General features: G+C 37.2%; 1 long non-coding RNA gene across 1 annotated transcript; it reads left to right on the forward strand.

Moving 5' to 3' along the window:
- The first annotated feature begins 10,950 nt into the window (after positions 1 to 10,950).
- Positions 10,951 to 12,563, forward strand: LOC149090468 (uncharacterized). Its single transcript, XR_016197609.1, has 2 exons — positions 10,951 to 11,258; positions 11,315 to 12,563. It is a non-coding gene; the product is annotated as an uncharacterized LOC149090468 (long non-coding RNA).
- Positions 12,564 to 20,360: the final 7,797 nt, after the last annotated feature.

Here is a 20,360-nt window from a genome sequence, read left to right on the forward strand (position 1 = left end):
GCGCACAATGCCTTGCTAAAGATTTCATTCGAGTAGCAAGCATATTAAAATAAAGTACCATTTTGTAATGGAAATGTATAAAAATAATGTAATAGATATAAAGTATATTCCTACAGATGAAATGATATTATGAGTAGGAAAGGTTAAATAATTGGGCATTTCTAAGAGAGCTTAGAGAAAATGAAGAATTTAGTCAGACTGAGAGAAGTAGAAATAGACAGCGAAATCAAATTCGTAGAAGCAATGCCTCAAATAGAGTTTCCGATCAAAGTCAAAAATACACTTCTTCGTGCGAATTTACGCACGATTTCTCAGACTAGACAGTTAGAGCAGTTGGCTAACACTTTGCGTCGGTCGAGACGCAGACAAGACCCAGTCTACCGGGAAAACGAACAAAGACAGAATACTGTAGACCAAGCGCCTCGACAAGCCAATTCTCCCGTTAGGCAACAAGAGCAATTGGCTAACACTTCGCGTCGATCGAGACGCAGACAGGACCCGGTCTATCGGGCGAATGAACAAAGACAGAATACAGTAGACCACGCGACTCGACGAGCCAATTCTCCCATTAGGCAACAAGAGCAATTGGCTAACACTTCGCGTTGATCGAGACGCAGACAGGACCCGGTCTACCGGGAAAACGAACAAAGACTGAATACTGTAGACCACGCGACTCAACGAGCCAATTCTCCCGTTAGGCAACAAGAGCAATTGGCTAACACTTCGCGTCGATCGCGACGCAGGCAAGATCCAGTTTACAGAGCCCATGAACAAGGACGAGACACTGTACGGCGAGTTCATCTTAGGAATGATATTGGACAGCGCCTTTTAGAAAGAGCAAGAGATAGATACCAGCGGTCGCAGGTTAGAGATGATCCTATTCGTAGGATCATTGAGCAGGCACGTAATACTAATGCAAGGCGGAGTGCTCGCATTCAAGCACGGCAGGGAGCTTTTGATGCTAATAGAAGCTTATCACAGAGTGTTAGCCAACATCGTAACAATGCTGATAACAGGTAGCTGAGAATAGGCGTAACGCAACCAAGAATAGGATAGAACGTCTTAATGCCTTTTTAGAAAGTAGATCCCAGACTAACAGTTGCCTTATTGATAGTACTGTAACGAACCTTCGGTTTATCCCGAGTCTAAGCTGGGCTAGTTTCAGCTGACTGTGGATTCGTGCCAACAAATTTATTTGTTGAAGCCCCTGCGATAATAATTAGTCACTTGTGAATTTAGGTTTTATAGCGTAAATATATATTCTCTTGAATAAGTTTAAAATGTACACGTCACTTAAAGTTATGCTGACTCGCTGGTTGGCTTTAGCGAAGCACACCTACAGAGCGCTGGTTCAACGCACTCCGGCTGCGAGAGTATTGTGCTAAAAACACGCTAGTTACCGGGACGATTCGGGAAACGCCAGGACTTCGGTCTGAACAAAACTCTGGCGGTTCGCTCAGATATGCAGGCCTCGCCTACTATCCCACTCGCTCACAGCACAACACTAGCTTCGTTTTCACTCACAAACACTTCTCTTGCGCACGGCTACGTGAACTTACTCAGATGTGCAGGCCTCGCTTAAGCCGCTGATATGCACCGATGTCCTGATCGGTGGCGCTGATGCTGCTGATTGCCTCTCTCGTTGTCGCAAGGATTCCCACTGGATGTCCTTGCTGTCCCACGATGTCCTTGCTGTTCCCACGATGTCCTTGCTGTCCTTTGAAGTCCTGGGAGTCCTGATTTACCACTCGCGTTGACTTTCACTAATCACTTTAATCACCAAACTTTTCTCAAGCCTCTCACTTTTCTCAAAACTATCAGCCTCTCAAACATTTCAAGCCTCGTATGGAGCCGCCGGTGGCCTTTTATAGCCCAGCCACAGGCCGTGCGCTTCGGGTGATAACGGGGCCCGTTCGGCTCTGGAGCGGGGCCTTTCAGCCGCTCGTGCCCATAGAAACGGTAAAGTGGCGTGATCCGGGTGACGCCACTTTCCCGCCAAATTGCGTGGCAGCCTTCCATTGGCCGAAGTACCGTTGGTGCCCTGCGAGTGAAAGTGATCACTACTATCACCCGGCACGAACGGCACCTCGGCTCCACAGCAACGGTAAAGTGGCGTGATTCGGGTGACGCCACTCGCCCGCCAAATTGCGTGACCGCCTCCCATTGGCCGAAGTACCGTTGATGCCCTGCGAGTGAAAGTGATCACTACTATCACCCGGCACGAACGGCACCTCGGCTAACGGTCCCCGATGATCGTCGTGCGGGCGACGCGAACCCATTGCTGAATCTGTAGGAGCGAAAGAGACCGCCTCTAACAGGACTTTGACCCCCTTTCCAGTGCGAGGGTCGCTCCTACAGTATTCGCGTCGCTGTGTGGAGCAACATATATATGCACGTATATGCATATAAACGCACAGCAAATACGTACGTTCATATACATTAATACGTGCATACCTATATTGCTCCTCACAGTACAATGAAACAGGGACCGGATCAGGTCTGCATATGTTGCAGTGGTTTGTGGTTCCCCCACCAAGTAGACAAAATTTCACGAGAGACCATTGTTAGTAAGTGTTGTGCAGAAGTTGCTTCCGATATTTTATATCTTTCATCTAGTTTTTCATCCGAAAATAATAAATATAACTTCTGCAAAACCTGTGACTACCTGTAGTAGTCACAGCATCAAGTTAGGTAAAAAACCAAAAGCTTCAATTACAAATGGCTTAGATTTTCTAGAGCTTCCAAATAGCTTAAAGGGCTTAACGCCGCTAGAGGAAAGACTTATCTCTCCACGCCTTCCTTTTATGCTTCACTTGAAGCGTAGGATGGAATATACTCATGATTTCATGACTGAAACCATTAGGCCATCAAAAGTGGCTGATGCAATTCGATTTAGTCTACACAGAGCTTTACAGGAACCACCAGGTTACTGTTAATGAACAGTGTCTGTCTTCCTTTTCGTCTGACGAAATTCCATTCGTTGCATCAGCTAAGGACAGGGACATAGTTTCAGAGTTAATAGAAAGATCTGCTCAGGCCTCAACAAACGAGCAGGATTGTAGAGAGCCAGAAGATATTAACCCAGGAGGCCAGGAAACACTTTTCGAAAATGTCCAAGTAGAAAATATTGCGATGCAAAGAATAGTTATAGCCCCTGGAGAAGGTCAGCGACCATTAGATATGATCGAAGATTGCGATTTAGAGGAGCTGGCCTTCCCAACTATCTTTGCAGGCGTAAAAAGAGAGTGTAAGGAGAGTTTTACAACCATAGTTAGATCCGAGCTAAGGAATTTCGATAGAAGAGGTTGTAGAACGGACAAATTATTTCTCAACTAATTAGAAATGATTAATATTAGGAACAATACCTCTATTTGTTTACGTAAGCACAGCGCCACTCGCGGCATTACAGCAGCAAACGCTCTTAATGAAGAGCAAATAGATCAATTAGTTCGCCACGATGATGGCTATAGAGTTTTAAAAGGCATTAGAACTTCGCCTGCTCACTGGGAAGCAGAGAAGAAGAAGGTAATGGCTATGATCACGCAGTTTGGTCTTCCAACCTTTTCTATCACATTTTTGGCAGCAGAAACTAGGTGGACGGAGCATGTAGTAATACTTTCTAGGAATGTAGATAAAATAGATATTTCAGAAGAAGCAGCAGGCTGCTTAAGTTTTGAGTTTATTAGAGCCGATCCTGTGACGTGTGCTAGGTATTTTGATTTTCGCTATAGGCAGGTTTTAAAACTAATGAAGAAGGAAAATGGGGTTTTTGGTCGACATTATGTTTTTAAGTTTTATTGGCGAGTTGAGTTCCAACAGAGAAGCTCCTCCCATATCCACGGAATGTTTTGGCTGAAAGATGCCCCCAAGCTTGACTCATCTGATGAGATCCCTATGCTTGCTGCAGTTACGTCGTTAATTATATTAACAAGTCCCTAAGAGGAATTTCAAAATTAATGCGTAAAGCAATTAGTGAGATTAGTAGGGGCAATGCACTATGGGTAAAAAGTCGATTTTTTTGGCATTTATTCAAAAAAAATTTTGTTCACAATTTAAAATTTTCTTTTATTTATTGAATATATATACTTCAACTAGATTAAAAAGTATTTGTTTAAAAATTTAGCGACTACCATTAATATTTTACACATACTCAAAGTCAGCTGTTGCATAGTTGCGTTTGATATATAAAAAGCGCGGGAAATTTTGTTCAACTTGCAATTAAAGTGGAGCTTTTGTGTAAACATAAACAAAAAAAAGTGTATAATGGAAAACGTACCTAATGGTATGTACAATAAGTTATTGCTATTACTTTTTATTGTAATTGTGTTATTGTCCAGTTGTCCAGTGTGTTGTCTGTGTGTATTTTTAGCTAAAAATTAACAAATGTACTTGTGTTCCGTGGAGTATTACTTTTGTGCAGCACACCACTTCACAGAGGTTTGATATAACAGTTGTTGTGTATTATGTCCAGGTTCGGAATCTATTAACCTCGTTTGCTCCTTTTTGTTCCTTTTGGAAAAAAATTAGTTGTTGCAGTTAAAAACGAGTTTTGTCGTGCAGAGCTTGTGGAGGTATGGACCAACAACAACCGCCGAGAAGACGCGGTAAAAAACTTTATTATTGAAAAAATTAACAATAATATTAGCGAAAATATTAATAATCTAATTGATAAAAGAGTAAAGCAATTTGTAGAGTATATAAAGAAGCATCTGCCAAAGTGCAACCGGAATTTGGAAAGGTTTAAAATGCATCATGCTAGGTGGCTTGAAGGCAGGGTGATAATTGATTGTGAAGGTACTTTGGAAAGTACTTCGGAAATTTTTAAAACTTCTTCTACAAATTTGCAATATGGAATTAGCCCTCTGCATGCTTGGATTCGATTCCTTGAGTTTGTATTGAAAATATCGTACAGAATCGAAATTAAAAAATGGCGTGTTAAGGATGTCGACAAACAAAAGGTATCATTGCGTAAACAAGAAATTAAGCGGAGGCTGTGGGATGAAATGGGTCTTCATGTGGATAAACCCAGGCCTAATGGAAGTGGAAATATCAATGATGTTCACAAAATTTTGGTGCATGGATACCAAATTATGGGTACTTGCATAATTCCTGTTGCCATATTAGGAGAAAACGCGTCTGAATCCCGGAATAAGCTGTATAGAAATGATAGGAAATCTCACGCCAGGAAATGTAGCCGATTAGAGAATTTAACTGATATATTTAATAGGGCTTTAGACTCATCTGATCCACTTCTCTCTTCACTCAGTTTAAAAGAACGCGAAAAGAAAAACAAGAAAAAAAAATTCCCAAAAGAAGTTATTGAACTTTTGGAAGATCCCAATTTTCAATTACCAGCAACATTTGAAGGCTTAATGGAGCCAACCTTAGTTGATGAAGAAAATGAAGACGAAAATGAGGATGAGGATGAGGAAAATGAAGATCAAAACATAGATGATAGAAATTTAGAGTTAAATTTTGAATTAGATGAAGAAAATGAAGACCATTCAGTTTAAAATTATATCGCATATATTTTATATATCCCTAAGAGTCTTCAAATATTAATATTTGCTTGCAGTTGGATGAAATATAATAAAAATATAATTTAAAGTTGCTAAAAGTGTACAAAAAAGTTATTAAAAATAATTTGAGCCCACAGGTAATGATTTTTAATTTAATATAATATGTAAAAGGGGCGGAAAATTTGAATGCCACGCCCAATTGTAAAAAAAAAAAATCCGAATTTCTTTTTTAATATTAATAATATATTCCTAAAATTTCAAGTTCCTAGCTCTTCATTTACAATTAATGCCAAAAAAATCGACTTTTTACCCATAGTGCAATGTAACAATCAAGCAAAAGTTTCAACACATAGGCCACAAATTCATTTCGGGTACTGAAATAAGTGCCCAAGAAGCCGTTTACTGCTGTTTAGATATGCACTTGTCCGAAAGCAGTAACGCTGAAGTATATATTAATACTTCATTGTCAGAGCATCGGGTTAGAATGCTTAAGTCTAGACAACAACTAGAAAATTTACCCGATGGCTCAACAGATATATTTTTATTAGGGATCTTAGAGCACGGACTTCCAAAATTTATAAGAAACAAAATTGACAGACAAGATGTCACCGTTCCAGTTGCTTTATTTAGTGAACTGAGAAAATTTGAGGACCTTCTCGAAACAAAATATGTCAAAGCAAATGAAAATAAATCTAAAACATTTAAGACAGAAGTGAAACCCAAGTTTAAACAACCTTGTAAGATTTGTGAAAGCAGAGGGAATAAGAATAGATATCACCCTGTAGATTTGTGTTGGTTCAACATCAGAGAAAACAAAAGCACTGAATTAAATTAAAGAATAAACTCAGTATTGGAAATTGACACTACTGAAGATCCAAAAAACTAAATATTCCCCCACTAATTGAAGTTGAAGTAGTACTAAATGGGAAAACTGAATGCAGGGGTATTTCTGATCCTGGCTCAAATGTCACACTTATAAACTCTAGTTTAGTGAAGATTAAACCTTTGTCAAAAGATAACCATAAAAGTACAATAAAAACAATTAGTGGCAGGGGTAAGACTGATGGCTTGATAGCATTAAATGCAAAAATACTCGGTATGGAAGATAGAATCAATGCGTTTGTATACAACAATATTGATTTCAATTATGATATGATCCTGGGATTAGACACTATAAAAAGATTTGGATTGACCCACGACATCTATTTACTTAAAGAAGAAAAATCGAATGTAGATAATAAAAATAAGTTGAAAGATATCAAAATAACTAAAAATAATAATAATAACAAGAGTCAAAATAAAAAAGAAAATAAGATTGAAAATTCATTTGCTAAAATTCAAGTAAATTTCAATGAATATTTCAATATTAATATTAATCATTTAAATAGTGACTAAAGAAGTAAAATAAATTCCTTGTTAAATAATTATAAACATATTTTTGCCAAAGATAAGTACGATGTCGGCAAAGTAAGGAACTACGAAGCGTTTATAGACCTACAGGTAGAAAAATACTGTTACAAAAGACCTTACAGATGTTCGTTAGAAGATAAAGTTGAAATCAAAAAAAAAAAATTTTTTTAGAATGCTTGGCTATTAAAGAATGCTTAAAATTCTGGCAACATTTGCTGATTGGAATCGAATTCATTGTTTACACAGACCACAAACCACTAGAGCACTTAAACATAAAAAACAAAACAGACGATGAGTTGGGTGATATGACACACTACCTTTCTCAATAGAATTTCAAAATAATATATAATCCCGGAAAGGATAATAAGAAAGCTGACTGCCTCAGTAGAAATCCTGTCTACGAATGCGATGAAAATAATGATGATAACTTACAAACGGTAAATATTATAAGCATAAATGATATAAAAATGATCAAAAACAAAACGCAGATTTAAAAGACAAGAAACATATTATTATCGAAAATGATATCTATTACAAGCAGAATGGAAATAAGAACAAGTAAGAAGACTCTAGTCGAGACTGCTCGAGTAGGAGATACCCTGAACCCTTCAAGCTGATATTCTTATCATTCTGCACTTCTTTTATGCACGCACACATACATACACATGCATCCACCCTCACGTGCCCGCGCTCTGCAAACTGCGCAGTAAGCAGCGCTTGTGCTGCGCTGCAGTGTGGGCAATAAAATGAGAATTTTCTTGATGAATAACTTTTTTTGTAAATATACGATCTTAATGAAATTTTCAGGGCGTAATTATATGGTCAAAATGTGTGTACATTCCGTAGCACAAGTCTCTAGTACTTGAAATACATACAAATTGGGGGCGAAGGGGGCGTGGTATCCAAAATCTGTTGATTACAAAATGTTTGTATTCATCAGTATATATTAATACTTCATTGTCAGAGCATCGGGTTAGAATGCTTAAGTCTAGACAACAATTAGAAAATTTACCCGATGGCTCTTAGAGCATTATGTTCAGCGCCCAGACGCTTTATGTACTTTATGTCTGGCTGATTTTGCTGCTTTTTATAGTTTTAGCAAACATCAGGGTGGAGCCCGCCAAGATTCAGTAGAGCAAGATGACCCAGAAACATCAACATCCGATTCAATAGTTTTTGCACTTCGCAATGGTAGTGGTTTTATTAGAAAAAGACGCTCTCGCAGCATTATTATGTATAGAAGATTTAATATTAATACTGAGAGAAGCCAATATTTTAGGGAATTATATGTCCCATGGAGAGACGAGGAGGTAGAACTAGTGAGAAGATACTGCGAATCGTTTTGTAGTAATAATCAGGAGTTAGTCGAAAGAAACCGTAGGAACTATAATAGTTTAGATGATAGTGAGCTTCAGAATGCTCTTAACGACGCAAAGCAGGAAGAGAATGAGGGCAATATGGAAAATGGCAAGGTCGTAGATGATGTAGATGTTAGGTTTGCCAGAAATAAATCCTAGATTGAATGTCTTAAACATCAATGGCAAGGATGAGAATCCGGATTTAAATAACAATGTCCGTCTAATTAAGCTTGCTCCATTGTTTTTGTCCGATATAATCCAAGATCTGGTCAGATCTTTAAATTTAAAGCAGAAGACTTTACACATGTACTACACAATGTGAAAAGTAAGTTAACATTTTACGAATTCGTTGGAGGTGGTGCTGGTGTCGGAAAGAGCCGACTAATCACCTCCAATTTTCAAGCATTATCTCATATGTTTAATAGTAGACCTGGGCATAATGATTCAGCAAAAATTTTACTCTGTACCCCCACAGGTAAAGCTGCTTTCGGAATTAGTGGTTCGACACTACATTCCATGTTTTCTGTACCAGTTAGTTAACCAATCTGGTTCTGATTTTAAATCTTTAAGTCATGACTTAGTCAATAGCTTACATTCAAGGTTAATAGACCTTAAGCTAATTATAATAGATGAAATATCTATGGTAGGCTCAAAAATGTTTTCACAGCTAGACTCCTGTCTAAAACATATTTTTAAAAATACTTCTCCATTTGGTGGTATATCCGTCATAGTATTTGGGGATCTACGACAGTTGCCACCAGTAGGCAAGCGTTGGATTTTCGAATCCAACTCCCATGATCCCTACAGTGCAATATACGCTTCTTCGCTCTGGGATTTAAGTATTTTAAGCTCACAGAAATAATGCGACAACGGGAAGATCTGACTTTTGCTTCTGTTTTAAATAATATGGCAATGGGAAATATGACACCCGAGGATATTTGCCTTATCAGATCCCGCATTTGTCAGCCATCGGATGTTCCCGATGATGCAATTCAATAGGGAAAGAATTTTAGAAGTCGTGGGTAGCTTTAGGTCGTCCGAAACACAGGGTCTGTGTAAAACCCTCCTTTTAAAAACAACTGCCAAATATATGATTATGGTCAACGTAGATACTCAGGATGGGTTAGTTAATGGGGCAGCAGGAATTTTGATGCAAATAGATTTCGATGCATTCAATGCTCCAAATGTTTTATGGATGAAATTTCCAGAGGATAGTGTAGGAGTTCTTGCTCGCTCAAAGTATACACATCGTACTGAATCTTCATGGACCCCAATTCAGAAAATAGTCCGCAACTTCCAGTATAGGAAAAATGAGCAAGTTTCTATTGACCGTAGGCAGTTTCCAGTTGTACCTGTAGAAGGTATACTATTCACAAAAGCCAGGGAGCTACGTATAGCAAAGTGGTGGTCCACCTTTGATCTCGAATGCAGCGTGCTGCAATATACTTAGCTTGTAGTAGGGCAACAACTTCTTCGGGGTTGTTTATTATAGGAGATTTTGTTCCTCCCAAGCCTCCGAAAAATGATGATAAGGTCCAAAACCAAATTGTCCGATTGCGCACTGAATTACTTCTTCGATCACATTATGATCATTTAGTTAACAGTTCTGCCTTAGATATTTTTTTCCATAATACGCAGAGCATTAATTGTCATATTGAAGACATTCGATCTGATAGATTAATGCTCAAGTCGTCCGTTCTATGTTTCGTTGAAACGTCTACGTACGCAAACGAAAGTGTCAATATTCCAGGTTTTAGTATTGTTGTCCGTCTCGATTGCGAGGTAGTGGCTAACGCAATACGACCTAAAAAGGAAATCATCATTTATGCTAAGGATACTATTTTAGATAATCTATCAAGCTGCTTGAGCTGGGTCATCCGTCTTTGAGTATGCCGTATTTAGGTACAAATCGTTAACCTTCGTAATTGTTTATAAAAGTACCCAGTCCGTTTAATTAATTTCAGGTTCTATTTCTGCAATATCCTTTTTTGACAGAAAACTGTATAATTTTAGGAGATTTTAATTTGTGTTTGTGCAAATTTGAATCGGCTAGGACTTTATATGATGATTTATTTAGCAGAAGCTTTAGAAGCTTATTGAAAACGCCTACAACCAATTGTGAATGGCACATTGATTGGGCGTTTTCAAATCTATCTCATGAACATATTAGCGCTAGGACTTTTGAAACAGTTTATAGTTACCACAGTGGTATTTCAGTAAGTATTCAGGATATGGAAATTTAGTATAGCTTTAGTGTAAATTATGTAAATTAGTTATTTTTCATTAATTAATTTATTTTATTTAATAAATATATACAAACATATATTATTATTTATTAAATATATTAAAATTTAAGTATTTAACGGTATTATTTTATTCATTTTTTATTTATTTGGTTCAGGGTAGTATCTAGTCGAGCACTCTCGACTAGAGTTTTCTTACTTGTTTTTTTTTTTCGTTAGTTTTTCATACGGTTTTTCATCAATCGACCAACGCAGTAGTCTTCCTGGCTAATATTTGCATGGCTTTAGGGGCCATGCGCTATACCGAGAAACACAATTGTCACTGAGCGAGTACAATTTTACATTTTATAATTTTTCTTAATATTAAATTTTAAGTATTAATTATTGACATATACTAGTTGTTTTATATATATATATATGTAAGCTTTGTGTACATTTACATTTCTCTAATCATATGTTTGTGAGTTTTACATGCATATGTGGGCCACATATCGATGAACACAAATAAATTATCGGAGAGATCAGCTGATAAATAATAAGATGAAAAAGAGAGACTTGTGATACAAAGTGAAGTTAATAAGCTTAATAATAAATTAATCAATATTGAACTACATTAAAAATAATTAAATTAATCTTAAGCTAAGAAAATAATTATAGTAATTAATAATTGAAGTTTCAATGGAATGCATAGGAGCATAAACATTTAATTGTTGATTCGCTTATTTTAGGTTAGTAACCATGTGCTATTATCTTTTCGTTGTAATAAAAAAAACGCTTATTTTAGATGAATCAAATTGTGTCGTTGCTCCAAAAGAGTACCAACGTATTATAAATCAACAACTAGTACGTTTATGGGAGAATAATACAAACAAAAAAGCACACTATGACAAAGCTACAATTTGGATTTGAATTGGCTGCTGACGAAGATAAAAAATCAAACATTATTCTAATAAAATCTAAAACAGGCGAAGATGGGAAGAAATACAGCATTCCACAAAATTACCAATCATGCAAAGCTCACCCTGAACTTATGAAGCTACCTGAATTCCGGAACGTTGCAAAATCATTGCAAAAACGGGGACAATTCAGGAATGTGTGGATGAAACTAAGTGACGAGATTTTACAGCTATACAGAGATGGAAGTGGTAATATGGTAATCAATAACTATCTGCTACAAGATATTTCTGGCATGGAACAAAGCAAAGCAAACAGATACAACTTTATTAAAGCTTCTTGAAAAATTATGTGAAAGAGAAAGTGAATCTATGAAAGATTGTAAAAGCACAAATTTGAATAGAGTATGTGACAAATTTGTGCTTGATAGATTTGAAGGTACAAAAATGAAACCAAACCAATGGTTACAGACATATGAAAGTGAGTGTAATAGGTTAGGTATTATCAAAGATGTAGAAAAAATTGAAGCTTTAAGACTATTCTTAGATGAGGCAGCGGAGGAGTGGTTTAACTCTATGTTAATTAAACATACAATAAGCTCTGAGTGGGCAACATGGAAAGAAAATTGCTTACATACTTTTGCAGATAGAGGTTGGACTTCTGTCACCTATGCGATGAATTACAAATATATCTCTGGCTCACTTCTGGATTATGATTAAGAAAAGAACGTTTATTACTTAAAACCGATAAAAATATGAATAATATAACTTTAGTAAATCTAATCGTCGTCCACGGACTTCCAAAATTTATAAGAAACAAAATTGACAGACAAGATGTCACCGTTCCAGTTGCTTTATTTAGTGAACTGAGAAAATTTGAGGACATTCTCGAAACAAAATATGTCAAAGCAAATGAAAATAAATCTAAAACATTTAAGACAGAAGTGAAACCCAAGTTTAAACAACCTTGTAAGATTTGTGAAAGCAGAGGGAATAAGAATAGATATCACCCTGTAGATTTGTGTTGGTTCAACATCAGAGAAAACAAAAGCACTGAATTAAATTAAAGAATAAACTCAGTATTGGAAATTGACACTACTGAAGATCCAAAAAACTAAATATTCCCCCACTAATTGAAGTTGAAGTAGTACTAAATGGGAAAACTGAATGCAGGGGTATTTGTGATCCTGGCTCAAATGTCACACTTATAAACTCTAGTTTAGTGAAGATTAAACATTTGTCAAAAGATAACCATAAAAGTACAATAAAAACAATTAGTGGCAGGGGTAAGACTGATGGCTTGATAGCATTAAATGCAAAAATACTCGGTATGGAAGATAGAATCAATGCGTTTGTATACAACAATATTGATTTCAATTATGATATGATCCTGGGATTAGACACTATAAAAAGATTTGGATTGACCCACGACATCTATTTACTTAAAGAAGAAAAATCGAATGTAGATAATAAAAATAAGTTGAAAGATATCAAAATAACTAAAAATAATAATAATAACAAGAGTCAAAATAAAAAAGAAAATAAGATTGAAAATGCATTTGCTAAAATTCAAGTAAATTTCAATGAATATTTCAATATTAATATTAATCATTTAAATAGTGACCAAAGAAGTAAAATAAATTCCTTGTTAAATAATTATAAACATATTTTTGCCAAAGATAAGTACGATGTCGGCAAAGTAAGGAACTACGAAGCGTTTATAGACCTACAGGTAGAAAAATACTGTTACAAAAGACCTTACAGATGTTCGTTAGAAGATAAAGTTGAAATCAAAAAAAAAAAAATTTTTTAGAATGCTTGGCTATTAAAGAATGCTTAAAATTCTGGCAACATTTGCTGATTGGAATCGAATTCATTGTTTACACAGACCACAAACCACTAGAGCACTTAAACATAAAAAACAAAACAGACGATGAGTTGGGTGATATGACACACTACCTTTCTCAATAGAATTTCAAAATAATATATAATCCCGGAAAGGATAATAAGAAAGCTGACTGCCTCAGTAGAAATCCTGTCTACGAATGCGATGAAAATAATGATGATAAATTACAAACGGTAAATATTATAAGCATAAATGATATAAAAAATGATCAAAAACAAAACGCAGATTTAAAAGACAAGAAACATATTATTATCGAAAATGATATCTATTACAAGCAGAATGGAAATAAGAACAAGTAAGAAGACTCTAGTCGAGACTGCTCGACTAGGAGATACCCTGAACCCTCCAAGCTGATATTCTTATCATTCTGCACTTCTTTTATGCACGCACACATACATACACATGCATCCACCCTCAAGTGCCCGCGCTCTGCTAACTGCGCAGTAAGCAGCGACTGCGCTTGTGCTGCGCTGCAGTGTGGGCAATATTATGAGAATTTTCTTGATGAATAACTTCTTTTGTAAACATACGATCTTAATGAAATTTTCAGGGCGTAATTATATGGTCAAAATGTGTGTACATTCCGTAGCACAAGTCTCTAGTACTTGAAATACATACAAATTGGGGGCGAAGGGGGCGTGGTATCCAAAATCTGTTGATTACAAAATGTTTGTATTCATCATATGTATATACACAGTAAATCTGAAGTCTCCGGGTCTAATAGTACTCCGATGAGGCTCAAAAAACAAAATCAATTTTTCGAGTATTCTCGATAAAAAACTCTGAGTTATCGAAAAAATAAAGCAAACTCGTACTGCGTATGGTATACACGAGTATACACACAAAATTTCAGCTTTCTAGCTCTTATATCTTCTGAGATCTCGACGGACAGACGGACAGACGGACGGACGGACGGACGGACAGACGGACGGACGGACAGACGGACAGACGGACAGGGCTATATCGACTCAGCTCGTCGTGCTGATCAAGAATATATATACTTTATGGGGTCTGCCACGCCTCCTTCTGCCTGTTACATACATTTTAACAAAACCATTTTACCCTGATTTCCCATTTTCAATGGGTTCAGGGTATAATCAAAAAACATTATACCCTGATTTCCCATTTTCAATGGGTTCAGGGTATAAAAAGATAGTTCTGAGTGAAGAATATAGTAAAATACTTATAAAGAGAATACATATTGAGTTCTGCCACATTGGAGTAGGTCAAATAGAAGCGAAAATGAAACCATTTTATACAGCACCACATTTATCAGACAATATAAAAATGATCTGCAAAATATGTGAAACTTGTATAAAAAACAAAACAAGACTAAACAAGAAGTTTGGCTGTTTGTCATATTTAGGTCCTGCAGAGAGACTGCTCCAAGGGAGTATATATATATATATATTAATACTTCATTGCCAGAGCATCGGGTTAGAATGCTTAAGTCTAGACAACAATTAGAAAATTTACCCGATGGCTCAACAGATATATTTTTATTAGCGCCCAGACGCTTTAGATACTTTATGTCTGGCTGATTTTGCTGCTTTTTATAGTTTAAGCAAACAGCAGGGTGGAGCCCCGCAAAAATTCAGTAGAGCAGGATGACCCAGAAACATCAACATCCGATTCAATAGTTTTTGCACTTCGCAATGTTAGTGGTTTTATTAGAAAAAGACGCTCTCCCAATATTATTAGGTATAGAAGATTTAATATTAATACTTCCAATATTTTAGGGAATTAGTTGTGTTATATGTCCCATGGAAAGACGAGGAGGTAGAACTAGTGAGAAGAGACTGCGAATCGTTTTGTAGTAATAATCAGGAGTTAGTCGAAAGAAAAAGTAGGAATTATAATAGCTTAGCTTACGCACATTTAAGAATTCGTTGGAGGTGGTGCTGGTGTCGGAAAGAACCGACTAATCACCTCCATTTTTCAAGCACTATCTCATATGTTCAACAGTAGAACTGGGAATAATGATTCAGCAAAAATTTTACTCTGTACCCCAACAGATAATGCTGCTTTCGGAATTAGTGGTTCGACACTACATTCCATGTTTTCTCTACCAGTTAACCAATCTGGTTCTGATTTGAGAGCTTTAAGTCATGACTTAGTCAATAGCTTACATTCAAGGTTAATAGATCTTAAACCTATTATAATAGATTAAATATCTATGGTAGGCTCTAAAATGTTTTCTCAGTTAGACTCCCGTCTAAAACAAATTTTCAAAAATACTTCTCCATTTGGTGGTATATCTGTCATAGTATTTGGGGATCTACGACAGTTATCACCAGTAGGTGATCGTTGGATTTTCGAATCCAATTCCCATGATGCCTACAGCGTTATATATGCTTCTTCGCTCACAGAAATAATGCGACAACGGGAGGATCTAACTTTTGCTTCTGCTTTAAATAATATGGCATCGATAAATATGACATCCGATATTAGCCTTATCAGATCCTGCATTTGTCAGCCATCGATTGATAATTACAACAATTCAGAAAATAGTTCAAAACTTTCAATATAGGAAAAATGAGGAGGTTTCCATTGACCGTAGGCAGAGTCCAGTTGTACCTTCAGAAGGTATAACTATTCATAAAAGTCAGGGAGCTACGTATAGCAAAGTGGTGGTCCACACTTGCAATATACGTAGCTTGTAGCACGGCAACAACTGCTTCCGGGTTATTTATTATAGGAGATTTTGTTCCTCCTAAGCCTCCAAAAAATAATGATAAGGTCCAAAAATGATAAGGCAGAAAAACTTCTTCGATCACACTATGATCATTTAGTTAACAGTTCCGCCTTAGATATTTTTTCCATAACACTCAGGGCATTAATTGTCTTATTGCAGATATCCGATCTGACAAATGGATGTTCCAGTCGTCCATTCCATGTTTCGTTGAAGCGTCTACGTACTCAAACGAAAATGTAAATATTCCAGGGTTTAGTATTGTTGTCCGTCTTGATTGCGAGGTAATACCTAATGCAATCCGTCCTAAAAGGGGATCATCATTTATGCTAGGGATACAGTTTTAAATAGTATGTCAAACTGCTTGAGCGTCAGGAAAATAAACGGATAAGCTGTTTTTGAGTACGTCGTGTTTAGGTACAAATCGTTAAACATCATTGTCCGTTTTATCCAGTCCGATTGTTTAATTCAGAATTTCAGGATCTATTTCTGCAATATCCCTTTTTGACAGAAAATTGTCTAATTTTAGTAGATTTTAATTTGTGTGAATGAATACACTTGACTATGATGGTGTTTAGTTTCGTATTGATCTTTATTATACCCAGACTCATGCATAATTTCAACCCTTAAATCTAATGTATCTATTGCTGAGTGTGTAAGGCTCAGCATTGGGCTATTACATATTCTTATCTTATCGCTGAGTGTGTAAGACTCCGCGTTGGTCTATTAGCTATTCTTATCCTATCGCTGAGTTTGTAAGGCTCAGCGCTCGTCTCTTACGTTATCTAGTCGCTAAGGGTCAGAGTCGTATTTTATTTCTAGTTTGACAGTTCACACTTTCACATGTGGTATCTATTTTATGTATATCATATTTCTATGTTCATGCATGCTCATGAACATGTGTTTGAGTTAATTTGAATCGGCTAGGAATTTATACGATGCTTTAGTTAGTAAAAGCTTTAGAAGCTTATTGGATTTGCAAACGTCTACAACCAATTGTTATTCGCACATTGATTGGGCGTTTTCAAATCTATCTCAGGAATATATTAGTACTAGAACGTTTGAAACAGTTTATAGTTACCACAGTGGTATTTCAGTAAGTATTCAGGATAGGGAAATTTAGTATAGCTTTAGTGTAAAGATTTTACAATAGATATGTATGTGTACGTTTTTTACTTAATTTATATTTTTAAATATAACCGTACAAAATTTGTCACCATTTATATAGGGCTCAGAGCCTCTGAGTCAGAAAGAAATTGGCACTTCCAGTTTCTTTATTTCACGAAGAGCTCGGCTCTTTTAGTTTCTCAATATTCTACCCGTGAATACATTTTTTTTATTTTTTATAGATTCCGGCTAGTTTTTGGCTAATATTAAAAAAAAAAAGAAAATAACAAAATTTGACAAAAATTTGAGCAGAGTCAAATATTGTTATTCATTTTCTCAACGATAAACAATTTTTTTTTAACTCTACTTGGTAATTTTTGTTTGCGTCCATGCGTCTAGAAATTCTCAACGCTAAAACTCATATTTTACAACAAAACTGTTATTTTTTCGAAATGGAGCAAAAAGGAGCAAAAACGCTGAATAGTCTCTTATAGAGGTGGGCCGGGCCGACTTTTTTTACACCCGGTCTGATCCGTCCGCGGTCAGAAGTTCAAAATTTTATCCGTACCCGAAAGCAAAAAAAATTTTCATACCAACGCCCGAAACAATTACACAAATTTAGTTCTCAAAAATTATAACAATTATTTTTTATCAAAAATTACAACAATTTTATTCTTAAAAATTACAATATTTTTTACAAAAATATTACATGTTTTTTCTTTTTTGTTGTTGATTTTTTTCCAAAAACTCTTGAAATTCATGATTCAAATTTGGCGGAGTCTTCAATTTTCGCGTCCTCAGTTGAATCATTTTGCATATCATAAATTTCTAATATCATGCATTTAACAGTTTCTAAGACATGATATTTTTTTTTTAACTGGAAAAAAACTCATTTCTTTAAATGGGGGATTTAAAAATAACCCAACCAAATGAACGGTACTTGGCTGAAAACGCTTGTCTAGAGAGCTCAAGGTTTTTTCCTTTACGTGCTCCATAACATTGGAGTCATATATTTCAATTTTACAATTTTTTTTTAGTTTCTCGTAGCAGAAAGCATATATATGAATGGTTGGCTCTATTTCAGATGACAATTTGTCAGAACAATCTTTGAATGGTTTTAGAAATGAAATTAAACATTGCATTAAAGTGAAATTAAAATCGTATAGATTTTTTGCTAAAAGTAACATTTTAATCTCTTCCTGAACTTCCCAAATGCTTTTAAGCATAATGAAAACTGAATTCCAACGTGTTGTAATAACTTGTTTGAGTGATTTAAGCTATGAATGCTTAAAATTTTTAACAAGATTTTTTGATTTTTCCAATTAGGTCTTAATTTCTTCAACGGGATTCTTTTCTATAACGTCGTCCATGACTAAGTTCAAGTTATGACAGGCGCAATAAAATCTTATAAGTGTTGAAAGCGGCAACTACGTTGGCTCCATTGTCAATAACAATACCGCCCATTTTTTTACTCATATTGACGTTTTCTCTGGGTAAACTGGTCGGTCCACATGTCGGTAGGGAATGCCATGTGTTTGTTTGACAAGTCAGTAGTGAGCAGATTCTTTATTCTATTGTATTCTGCAACCATAACATTTCCTGTTAACTTTTTTCGGGACAGATCTTGGGAGTCACGCGTTCCGTACAGGGCGCCTATGTTCAATATAGCTTGAACATAATTAATAAAACCAGTTCCTATAAATTTAGCAAATATTAACATTGATAAATATAAAAAAATTAACTTTTACCTACCCTCAGTTATGTTTAATGGCAACAAGTCTTTGGGAACAAAAGCCAGAATTTTTTTTAGCTAATTCATCAAGAACAATTCTTTCACAATGCTTATGCTTTTAATCGTAATGAAAATTTTATGGAGATCATCAATACCAAAATAAATCGTATGTGTACACGAAATCAGCGGAGGTCGACACAATGTTATTGATGTCGAAAGCAACCATGTTTTTACAGGGAAGCACAGTGCGCCTCCAAATTAAACAATTTATTATGCATTTTATATTTTAATAAAACAGTAAAAATTTGTTCGGGCAAAACGGATAAAGCAGTCTAACCCGCAGCCGCCTGCACCCAGCCCGAAATTAGATTTTTAACTGCCATTTGGTAGCAGATCGCCGCTATATCCGCCGCAGAGGCGTCCGTCGCCTGTCAAGCCGAGGCACTCCTGCTTTTCAACCAAGACAAAGTTTCCTAGGGGAGAGCAGCTAGTCAAGAACACCTGCAGCCGAAAAATTCTCGATATTCTCGCTGGATATGATAAGTTTCCAATTCCGCTGCAGTGTCCATGCGAGACGGTTACCCAAGGCTGAGATCCGGCCCGCAAGAAGCGACGTGGTCGTGCTCCAGACACTGCCTGTCGCATCTTTCGGTACAAATAATCTGTCGACCAGTGCCGGCAAGGCATTGGCTCCGTAAGACCATCCCCCTGTCAAGAAAAAGTGGCGCTAATCGAAGTCGGCAAAGGCAGCAGCCAATGCAGCGGCTAAGGCAGCGGCCAGGTTTACGAACGAGGTAGTGGCCGATGAAGCGGTCAAGCAAGCGGCCGCGGTGGCAGCGAAGGCAGCGGCAGAGGCAGCGGCCAAGGAAGCGGTCGAGGCAGCCGTCAGGGTGGCCACATGGTCCGAATCAGATATCGATTCAGATACTGGCGCGGGAAACTGCCAGAGGCGCCCTCCAAGAGAGAGGAGCGGCGCCGATTAGATACCGGAGACGAAGAGAGGTACCCGCTCCGAGTAAAAGAGTGGAAGATCGTCGCGACGGTGGTGGTCGGGAGTCAGAGGATGACCGCCACGATCGACACCGGGGCCTCGCGCAGTTTTATCAGCGAGGACTGCGTGCACCAACGGACGATACGGGGCGAGCGTTGCCAAGTGGAGTCGCGAATCAAATTGGCCGATGGATGAGCGCTGGACGTGACGAAGATGTTGAAGACGGGTGTAAGTCTGGCGGGGAAGACGGCGGAAGCGAACCTGCTAATAATGCCGACCATGCTAGACCATGTTATCCTCGGCATGGACTTTCTATGCGCCATCGGCACTACGGTGCGCTGCGGCAACGCAGAGCTGGAGATGTGGAGTAAACGAGGAGTGGAGAGAGGCAGCAGCGGTTTTAGAGGGCAAAACTAGCTCGCTGAAGGAGATGCGAAGGAGTCGGGCCCAAAGAGGTTGCGCGAGGCCTCGACGCGAAAGGAGGACCCAAGTTCGGCGATCGCGGTGTC

This window comes from Drosophila navojoa, unplaced genomic scaffold (assembly GCF_054131105.1).
Source record: "Drosophila navojoa isolate 15081-1374.11 unplaced genomic scaffold, UAZ_NAV_1.0 NAV_Backbone_110, whole genome shotgun sequence".
Classification (NCBI taxonomy): domain Eukaryota; kingdom Metazoa; phylum Arthropoda; class Insecta; order Diptera; family Drosophilidae; genus Drosophila; species Drosophila navojoa.